Genomic DNA, 12,190 nt, shown 5'->3' on the forward strand with positions numbered 1-12,190 from the left:
AATTTCTTGCAACACTATAGTAATTATTGTGACAAATTGGACAAGAATTGCTAGCAAAAACATCAAGAACAAGTCACATTGTTCTTCACGACCTTAGGAGGTCCAACAATGGCAAATTGGTCATTTCTTCACCAAATTGAGTCAAACAAGTCTCAAATTACTCCCAAGGCAATATATAAACATAATCAAGCAATTTCATGGCATAAAGTTTGATAAACAAAGCAAATTGAGCATTTTTAATTTCGAATTTACATGAAATTCGTGAATAAACATGCCAAAAAATCATAAAAACTGATGTGAGTTTGAAGAAAACTTACATAGATCGGGAAAGTAGATGAAAAGAGCTTTGATTTGCAACGAATTTGAGTGAATTCGATTGAGAAACGAGCAAGAACCGAGCAATTGAAGTTTTGTGGTTTTTTCGAGCAGTTTCGCGACGAGCAAGCAGCAAAATGAAGAAGAAAGGGGTATTTAAGGAAATCCCCGTGCTAGCGCCAAGCCCTAGGCATTGGTGTCAAATATTAGGCTTGACGCCTGGCGCCAATCCCAGCGCCTGGCGCTGACGGCTTTTCAGCGGCGCCAGAACGCCCAGCCACTTGGTGAGGTTGTTCTACCTTTCTGCAACATATTTTGGGTTCCCTGGTACGCCAGTTAGCCCCTCTAAGAAATTTGACATGATTTAGTAATCGGCTTGATTACGTAAAGTGATCGACCTGATGAAAGATCGTCTCACTTAGCTTAAAGCGCCTAAGCATTGGCTCATTAACAAAAAAGCACCGGCATATAGGTTCAAAAGCAAAAAAGGCACCGACATAATGGTTCATTCACAAAAAGCACCAATATACAGGTTCAAAGCAGCAGAAGCACCGACATACAGGCATACCGTAAGCAAAGTTCAGGCGAACTTTTAAAGATTGACAGATGGAGGTCTTCGGTAATTTCCTTAGGAAAATTATCGCATCAAATGAGGATGACTTCAAGCGAGGATATCTTCGACGGCATTCCCTAGCTTGCGAAGAGTTATCTCAAACAACTGAAGGTAATTTCAGGCGAAGTTATCTACGATCGTGTTCCCTTAGGCATGGAAGATGGTTATAATGCAGAAGGAGATTGTTTCGAGAGAAATAATCTTCGATAGTATTCCTTTGGACGTGGAATATTATCAATGCGGATGAGGATTGTTTCAAAAGAAATAATCTTCGACGATATTCCCTTGGACGTGGAATATTACCATAACGGAGGAGGATCGTTTCAGGCGAAGCAATCTTCTAATTTGGAAGCAGTTACAGGCGTAGCGGTTTTCAAGCGGGATGGCATTCTCTAGCTTGCAGAAGGTCATCAAAATAGTAAAGCGGTAGCAAATCAGTTACTTTCAGAGACGTGTGCTCGAAGGTGCAAGATACGCGTTTATTAACTCTCTTATCTGTTTTAACTAATGCTAGTTTTGCAGGTATCGGCGTTACAAGAGTGGTTTAGGATCGCAGAACGTTCTGAATCATTCTCCGTCCCTATCGATACTTTGACTTTTGTTTTCGGAACTTGCGTTTCTCCAAACTTAGTCAAAGTGGGGGCTTCTGTAGACACCCATTTGTGTCTCCCCAAAACGAAACTCGGTGATGAGTACCTTTCACGTCGAATCATAATCGAATGAAGCGAAAGTGTGGAAAGTTTAGTGTTGTGGATAGTTTTAATTTCTTTTCTCTTCTCTTTGTTTTAGAAAACTTATTTTAAGAAAATAGCCAATCCATTTTGGTTGGTCCATGATATGTCCAATAGTAGTGTAGTTGGATAGGGCTTGACAAGACCTTTTCAACGATATATTATAAGCCCAGTTCCGATGAATAAAGAGGAAGTTATGGCCAATTTACTAAACTGGGCCCTGTTTGAGCCTTATATGCGGCCCAATGATCTAGAGGAGGGCCTAATATGATTTATCATTCCTAATGCAATTAGGAATGGTTTTAGTCTTCTAGATTCTTCTAGAAGGTTCTTTTTCATTCTTAATTCAATTAGCATTGATAAATTGACTTTTGTTGACTTTTCAGAATTTTAATTAAAATCAAATAGCATTTTCGAGGAAATTATATGATTTTATCCTCCAGTACGGCAAACTTATCTGATTTTCGAAAATGTGTTAAAAACAGGCTTAGCGCCTGACTCCAGGCATTGGCGCCTGGAACCAGGCCTGACGCTTGGAACCAGGCCTGGCGCCTGGCGCCAGTTAGCCAGGGTTTGCGCCAACTCTGTTTTTTGTGCGTCAGACTCTGCTTTGTTTATTTTATCTTTTTAGCTGATTTTCTCTATAAATAACGTATTAAAAACTCCGTTTTCATTCACCAATTCTCACGAATATTCTCCTACAATCAATTTTGATTCATCATTAATTCTCTAATTCTCTTCTATAATCATCAATTCTTTCTTTCTCTCTCAAACTTGTTTTCACATACAAAATTCCGCATTCGCAAGATCTAGAAACACCTAGCCATATTTGAAGTTGCCTTCGCCCTAAACGTGAAAGGTTTAATTTCTGAGGGTTTGGTCCCAAATCTCTATTTCAATTATTTAATTTAATTGTTTTATTATTTTCCTTGAAGTTACTAACGCGTGTATTTTGTAATTAGAAAGAGGTACGAGGCATCAAAGTAAGTACTTTAATTGATTAATTGATATTATGATATAGAAATCATGTTTGTATTATTATTATGATATTCCTAGTATCATGTCTAGGGTAATTTTAATATTTAATATAATTCCTGCGATGCTTCCTATGTTCTTCCTAATATTTATGATTGTTAGTATCATGTTAGGGTTAAAGATTTGATTTTTAATGCTTAGTGACATGCTAGGGTTTGTTATTAATCTTGTTAGTATCATGCCTAGGATCTTGCTATTTTTATTATACTTTAACATGATTTATGATTATTTTTATAATTGTTTTGATTATGATTATAATTTTATAATTATTATTATTATGATTAATATGATTATTATTATGGTTAATATGATTGTTATTATTATGATTATTTCATTGTTATAATTTTATGATCATGATTATATTTATTACTTTGATTATTATGTTGCTTGATATATTTATTTTGTTATTGCTTGATCACGCCTTTCATGCATGTCTAAAGGGAATTTGTACTTGTAATCACGCTTAATGAGATAATTAATAATCTTGTTAGGGTTAATGTGATTATAATTCAAGTGATCGCCAATAATAGTTTTATTTGTGCATTAAATTCAACCAACATAGATTAAACAGGTTTAGGGTTAATCTTATTGATTGCATGTTAATTGAAAAGCGCACATGAATACGATCAGAATAAAGTAGAGGTCTATTATTATGGCAGGTTCAATCTCTTTTAGGTTGAATTTGTACCTTCATCCCCGAACCCTTATTTGGTTCTAGACCTTATGAAGTTGACGATCTCTTGGATTGTTAAGGGGTGTAACCTTCACCCTGTGAACGGTTTACAAGTTCCTAAAAAACTTGTTGGCGACTCTTTTGCTTTATCTTTTTCCCTTTTGGACACCACCGTACTTTAGTGTATGATCACAGTGGGGTTCAAGCTAGGGGTTAACGCTTGAAATTTATTCCCTACAGATAGCAACGAGTCGGATCTGGACCGGGTCCGGATGGACCCGGATCCAGATCCGTTTTTGTATATAGGATCCAGATCCGACCCGGATCCGGATCCGTCGGGTCCAACGGATCCGGGTCCGGGTCCAAAACGGGTCCAATATATTTTGCCTAATTTTTTGCAATAAATGTAATGTTTGGGTCAAAAAATTTATTTCAAACTTACGTTGTTGGTTATTAAGTTCAACCCCAAATTAACCAACTTATACACTCATATTTTGAATTAAAATTATAAACAACAAAAAAATACGATGTTACATACTTACATATGAGCTAGTGAAAAAACAACGATGATGTATATAATATGAGCATCCAAAATTCATCTCTTGAAAGGGTTAATCTTTATCATTACTAACATTGATACATTTTCAATAAAGAAACAAAAAATTTTAGTTTTTTTTAATAGGAAAAAAAAATGAGTCCACGGATCTGGATCCGGGTCTAGGGCCCAGACCTAGATCCAGATCCAGATTCGTTTTTGTCAGCAGGACCCGGATCCGACTCGGATCCGTCGGGTCCAAAATTTGAAGACCCAGATCCGTGAAAAACGGATTTGGATCCACGGATCCGGGTCGGGTCCAGATCCATTTCCATCCCTGGTCTTGAGCCTTTATCCCCTTATTCTTCAACCTTTAGCCTAACCACGTTACAAACCTTAAAAAAACCTCTTTGAGGTATACACACACTTGTGCGAGGTTCGGCTAGAGCTACGTTCGGCCTGATTCCTACCGGATACGTAGGCAACCTCACATCGAGGTGCGGCCATAAGAAAAATTCATTCATTCATATTTACTTTCATAAATGATCATATCAAGGGATCCCCTATGCTCATCCCTATCTACTTAGAGCTAGACTTGGGGGCTTGATCCCTACATGGTTAGCCTACCTAGCTTAAGAGTCACCATCTTTTGGCTCTTCTCAATAAATTTCTTTCCATACACTTAGCCTTTGCGGCCTAACCTTAGTGTCACTTTCACACACTGCACAGATACATGACCAAATATACTTCCCTTAGGAACCCTTTGTCATGAAATCTTAACACAACGCTGAAGCATGCCTTGTCATATCATCATCAATCATCATTGCATAACGAAGTATGAAGTGCTTAGCCTCCGTGTCTAAGTTACCTAAATATTTTCATCAAAGATAGCCTAGGATGAATTAATCCTTGCACCTTGAGAGATAGTATCAAATGACATTTGACTAAACTCATTCAACATGCACCCTCAAACACTTTGATTCTTTTTTGCGTCCTTCTTTTTTGGGAGAAAGTCGTTACCTTCCACATAAATGACGGAAAATTTTTGCTTTTTTGCATTTTCGATTCGCACGATTACATTACAATGCACACACGAGTCATGTACACATTGAGTCATGTCGTGTTATCGCATCGAGTTAAGTTTACGCACACATGAGTCACATGAAGCGAGTCATCATACCTTGAGTCATGTCAAGTCAATGAGTCAAGTAACACTAAGCCTTAGGTTAACCCTAAAGAAATATGAGCAAAGTCCTATAGTCCAAATATAAGTGCAGGTACATTCCAAAGAGCAAACGAGTAAGAATATTCTCAGATTTTTTTTTAAAAATCGCGAATATGACCACATGAGATTCTTCCAAGATGAGAGAAGTTTGAGCATAATAACATAGAGCAGTAAATTAGAGATGAAGAGCTTTAATTTACAAGAGATTTGAGCGGATTTGGTTGAAAGGAAATGACCAAGTTCAAAGTTCGAAGCGATCCGAGCAGCGAACAGCAGCAGCAAGGGCAAAATAAGGAAGACCCGACTTCAGCGCTAGACGACAAGGCTGTCGCCTGGCGACAGAAGAAAAGCGCGGCGCTAGATAGTTCCAGTGAGCGTAGGTGCGGCGACACAATGCGTGGCCCCCATATTAGATTATGCGAACCTAGTGCAACAATTTTCGGGTTCCTTGGTACGCCAGTTAGCCCCTATAAGCAATTTGACATGATTGAGTATTCGGCTTGATTATAATAGCAATAAGTGATTGACCTGAAAAAAGATCGTCTCACTTAGCTTAAAGCGCCTAAGCGTTGGCTCATTGCAGGCACCTACGTAATGGTTCACAAAAAGCAAAAGCACCGACGTGCGGCAATTTCAGCAAGTATCTACAACAGCAAAATTCAAGTAGCATTAAGGATCAACAAGCGTTGGTCTTTGGTAGTTTCCTTTAGAATATTATCGCAACAACTGAGGATGACTTCAAGTGAAGTTATCTTCGACAGCATTCGCTAAGATGGTGGAGGTTTCACTAAGATTTGAGAAGATAGCACGAGATGGGCGGTCTTTGACAATATTCGCTAAGATTGTGGAGGTTGTCACCAAGATTTGAGAAGATAGCACGAGATGGGCGGTCTTCGACGACATTCGCTAAGATTGTGGAGGTTGTCACCAATATTTGAGAAGAGCGGTTTGAAAGGAATGGTGTCCTTCAAACAAGTGTACTATTCCGTTAGTGGGTTCAGAATTATTAGAAAGCTAATATATTCAGTAAGGTCAAGTGATCGGAATGCCTGGGTGGAGGTCGCTTCCGATCAGTAATATTAATGCATAATTAATATTACAGCTTAATCTTGACTGAACCCTTCGGGTCACACCCAAGCAACTAACGAACCAAAGCGACTAATTAATTATGAAATAATTAATAAGGCAACCGAGTAATTAATATTTAGACATCGGGAATTCGAGCTTAGAGCGTCAAAACCGAACGTCGGAAGTCGAGTCGAAAAATAGTAAAAGACGAGACATGAAAATAATAATAAATCAACAAAGACCAAAATACCCCTAGCATCGGAATGCCCCGAGCAAATCGAGTTCTAGGGGCATATGACCTAGCATGGTGGCTAGCATGCGCACAAAGCCGAGTCTAGGCTGGCTGATGCGTGCTAGCACACCAATGCTAGCATCGCAAGGCTAGCCGCGCTAATGCTGGGCCAAGGCGCAAGGGGAGCAGCAGCTCTCAGCAGCAGCCCGCATCTTTGGTGCGTGGCTCGCTGGATGAGAGCACGAGTAGCCCGCACAAGCTACTGGCCTTGCTGGCTAGCAGCACGCACGCTTGTGCTGGGCCTGGTGGGCAGCCGCGCAAGGCAGTCCACCTTGGGTGCCTTGGTGCCCAAGTGTGGGTGCCATGTGGCGCAATTTTATTGGAGGTTGAAAGGGTGATTTGGGCGGTTTTCGGAGAGGGAGTGGGGAGCAAGTTTGGTCCCCCTCTCTTCCAAATGGTCCTCACCTAACCTCTCACATGAGCTTGCCACTTGTTGATTTATTACTAGTTTGATTATTAATTTTATTTTAGCTTTAAAATAAAATGAAAAAATCATATTCTCCAACATTTATGAGAGAGCTTTTTCACTCTGTTATTTTCCCTATAAATACCCAAGTTGGGGTATTAGGAAAATCACTTGAGTGAGAGTTGAAAAAGGCATCACCATTGTGAAAACCTTTGAACTCATTAATCACTCGGGTTTTTTGGTCGGGCCTTGCTAACTCCAAGGCATTGGACCATTTTCGGTGGTCGGGTTGTGGGTGGACTATTGTAGGAGGCCGTCATATTTTCGAGGCTTGCTTTCGAAGTAAGAGCCCGTTCCGTTTGGGCGAAGCACGCTCCAAAGGTAATTATCTTGTCTTAATCTTGTGATTAATTTATTTATTCTTTATGTTTTTATTAATTGCGAGTGGTTCTTTGGGTCGGGGTCGTTTCCGCGGTAAGTTGGACTTACCAAACCCCAACACGATTCGTGATGAGGCGGTTTGACGACTTTTGCTATGATTGAGAAGGTTGTCACTATGATTCAAGAAAAAAGCTCTTTGTTTAGAGACGCGTGAACATATCCATAAAAGCTCTTTGTTCAGAGGCGCGTGGACATATCAACATCAAAACAGCAAGATAGCGTTCCCTAGCTTGTGGAAGGTTATCACAACGATAAATGCAACAATCGGTTACCCTCAAAGACGTGTGCTCGACGGTGCAAAATACGCGTTTCTTAACTCTCTTATCTTTTTTAACTAACGATAGTTTGTAGGTATCGGCGTTACAAGAATGATGTAGGATCGCAGAACGTTCTGAATCATTCTCTGTCCATATCGATACTTTGACTTTTGTTTTCGAAACTTGCGTTTCTTTAAACTCAGTCAAAGTGGGGGCTTCTGTAGACACCCATTTGTGTCTCCCCAAAACCAAACCCGGTGATGAATAACTTTCACGTCGAATCATAATCGAATGAAGTGAAAGTGTGGAAAGTTTAGTCTTGCGGTTAGTTTTGAATTCTCTTTTTTCTCTCTGTTTTCGAAAAACCTATTTTATGAAAATGGCCAATCCAGTTTAGTTTGGTCCATGGAAAGGATCCAATAATAGTGTAGTTGGATCGGGTTCGAAAAGAGTTTTCCAACAATATATTATAAGCCCAATTCCGATGAATAATGTAACACCCCAATAATTCTCTCTTTAAATCTGTGAAGACCCTGAACAATATTCAAGAGAATTACTGGCGTGCTACCGCCACGTGTTCAAACGTTAAGGATTTATTAGAAAATAGCAACGGAAAAACTAATTCAGTTATAAATAAGTTTCAAAACCAATAACCAAAACCAAATTAAATCATACAACTTGGAACCATTAAGGCCCTTATTCAAAACCCCACAAAAGTAGTAAATAAATAAAACCAGAGTTTAAATAAATTCAAACTTATGAAAAGAAATAAACTGCGATTAATAACCAACTCTCTACTCAAAATCCCAAAACCCTGATGCGATTGTTGCGTATGTAAGAACCTGTGGTTAATCTGCTCCCCAATATTACAAGTGTAAAAATTGGATCGTCACAGGGTCATTGAAAGGCGAAGGCCATGACCAAAGGAAAACACACAAAGCACGCAATCAGCAAAGCTGAGTACATACAAGCTGCGAAACATAAAAGATATCTCTAACATGCTACTAATAATCAACCATTACGCATCATTAGTTTATAGACTCGGCACATAACTCAACTATTTATATTACTAAGACTTCATTAATTAATAATAGGCAAATCATCATTTTTTTTACATTGGATTACGCAATAGACAAGGTTGTCCAACCCATGCTCCATTTGTAACATCAATAAAATAAAAACTCCATGCCTCCTTTCGGAAACATCAATAAACACCAACAACCACGGGCGCGACTCCGTGACCGTAGTTAGTATGAGATCTCACCTAACTCTTAGTTTTGAAAAATATTTGAAATAGGAGACTCGTAGATCAGACGGCCTCGATAAAAGTACACGGCTAATACCCCATGTACCCCAACCCCTGATTGTCATTACTCCTGATGTGCACCATTCTAGAGTTTTATTGCTTATCCATCTTGCACTTTACGTGATTTACAGGTTTAGACTTGGTGATGACTCATATGCAAACAATACAATCAATCCAATATCAATTCAATCAAGTAAAACAACTTTTCAATTTCAATTCTTGATTTATTAGTGACAAGCAACATTTATTAATTATTCCTTTACTACCTCGGTGTATAAACACCTTGAGTTCATAAGGCACCCCAAAACCTTAACCTCGTCTTATAAGACTTGAATTCTTCCGTTACTCATCCTATTTATTTCAATAATCATGAATGAGTAATAAATAAATCATTCCATAAATCACATACCTTTGCCTCTAAGCGCACCTTGCATATTAGAGCACAAATAATTCTTGGAATATAAAATAGTGCACGTCATACGAAAATTCACAATGTATAACCAAACAATTTAACTCAGTCGTCCCTATACATGATACTAAGTTCTCGATCCGTCCTTAAACATGCACCTACAAGCAAGGTTTCGTAACTTGTACGTACCTTGAATAAACGAATTGGTATGCCACTTTACTAACTAGAAATCACCTTCAATAAACTCCTCTCCTAAACCAAACAATAACATCTCAATCAATACCTAATCAATCAAATTTACAGCAATACTAACTTACTTTAAAACCTTCAAAATCCAATTAAACAACACTTTAAAACCTTCCCTTTAGTTAAAATTATAGGCTTATATATAGTTCTTTATATTTCCTTCATAAAAACCTTAAAATACATCATTATACATGAAATTACAGCAAGTTTAAAGTTTAATAAAATCTTAAAATTATTTAAAAACCCCTAATAATCTCCCTTTTAATGGGTGATTAAACCCTCTTTATAAAACATCAAAGTAGTACTTAGAAACTATTTTCAGCACTTAAAGCTTCAATAAAACATATATTTATGCTAAATTAACTTTAAACATAATTAATTTTATTAATCAAACTCAAGGATAATATTTTAAGTATAAAAAAACTTCGTGAAACTCAAAAACTGCCCAAAAATCATATTTAGAGGCTGCATTTGGCCACGATAGGGTGGTGCTCACTACCAAAGGTAGTGAATCATTCTTAAAACTTTGTTTCCACATGAAAAACACTAATTTTTTTTGTCAAAATCGAATTATTTCATAACCTGGCCGGGATTTAAACGGGATTAATATTAACGAACGAAAATCTAAAAATTAAAACACGAATTTACATGTTCAAAATAATCTGGAATTAAGTTAAACTAATCATTAGTTATAATCACCAAAATTTCAAAACATCATTACTATAAAAGTCCTAAATCAATTGTTCATAAAAACCCTAAAATCATGATTTTCAATAATTAAAAACCCTAGGTTATTAAATTTACAAAATCTAAAAATTATGACACTTATAAAATTTGAAATTATAAAGTTTAATCATCAAAATACAACTTGATACTAATTAAATTACTTTCAAACAATAAAATCAAAATTCATAAATCAATAATTATAATTACACAAATTAATAAAACAAAGGAGAGAGAAAATAAGACTAACCTTTTTGTGTGGGAAATTTTTGGGGATTAATGGGGTATTTATAGGAAAGAATGTTGTAGGGTAAGTAAGAAGATTGGGCCTTATAAAATTATTGGGCCAATTAGGTAAATGAAATGGACTAGGCTTTGTTTGTATGATCATGAATTGTAGAACATAGGTTCATAAAATAGTTTGTACTAAAATAATTTTTGACCAATATTAATAATTTAAAACTTTTGAAATTAAATTCAGGAAAAGTACAAATAAATATTATAAATAAAATAAAATTTCATTTATAAAATATTTAAAAATACGGGGTATTACAATCTACCCCTCTTAAAAGAAGTTTCGCCCTCGAAACTTAACCCAAAACCATAATTTCTCCAAAACCATTCAAAATTTTGTGTTTTATATTGCTGTAAATTGATTGATCCTCAACATGCACACTCAACAAACAAAACTTTATGCTTAATAAACTCGTACTTGGCCCCAAATTTTACATGCTTTAATTGCATGCAAACACAACAATATTGTTCAATAATAAGCAAAATCATGCAAACTCAAACAATAAATAGCATAATTGAGGTAAAAAGCGTGAAATTACATCGCATTCTACCCCCCTTAAAAGAAAAGATTTACGCCCCCGTAACTCACCTTAATAAATAATATCACTAAGCATTTCATTATAATTACGTAGGTCATAGTTCTCCTCTCAATCATCTCTCAATCCTCTACGAAACACTCGTAGTTCAACTCACAACCACACTTTAATATTTATTAACTAGCTCATTAGTGCTCTTCTAATTTCCCAATTAGACTTACTCAATTCCTTCAGATCATAAGCTTATTCTCAAAAATTCCCAAGTAATAACCTTTTACAAAAAAAAAACAAAAAAGTCATAACTCAATTCTCAATTCAGTATTTCATTATCACGACATGTTTCATCCATTCTTCAAGTAAAATAAACTCTCATTAGGTGTAACCCCCCAAACAATAAATAGCATCATTAAATAATCATAAATCAAACTCACATAATTATATGCTTCACATACCCCATAATGACCACTCATAGATATTACATTGCACAAATCATCTCATGTACCACATATATAATTTAAATCCCTTGCATAAATCACTTCATTCAACATTAAATAACACAAAAATTGAATACAATGCACATAAAAAGAATTAATCAACTTATATGCTCATCCTAAGACTACCCAAAACTCACCGATAAAATGACACAAATAGTACCCAAGTTAAAAGCGTATAATGAATAGATAAATTCATATAATTTTAAAATATTTATACAACACACTAATTTAATTATATGTATAAATACATACTTATTATTTTAAATAAATGCTAAATTAATTAATTTAAAATAAATTAATTTTCAAAAACAACATTTTAATTAACTTTAAATCAAGTACTTAAATCCAAAATCGTTAGATTTAAAAACAATAGGCGCCCAAAAACTTTAAATTGACTTTAGTGGTAATTAAATCGAACCTAAGCTCTTATACCACTTTGTAACACCCCAATAATTCTCTCTTTAAATCTGTGAGGACCCTGAACAATATTCAAGAGAATTACTGGCGTGCTACCGCCACGTGTTCAAACGTTAAGGCTTTATTAGAAAATAGCAGCGGAAAAACTAATTCAGTTATAAATAAGTTTCAAAA

Source organism: Chenopodium quinoa, unplaced genomic scaffold, assembly GCF_001683475.1.
Source record: "Chenopodium quinoa cultivar QQ74 unplaced genomic scaffold, ASM168347v1, whole genome shotgun sequence".
Classification (NCBI taxonomy): Eukaryota; Viridiplantae; Streptophyta; class Magnoliopsida; order Caryophyllales; family Amaranthaceae; genus Chenopodium; species Chenopodium quinoa.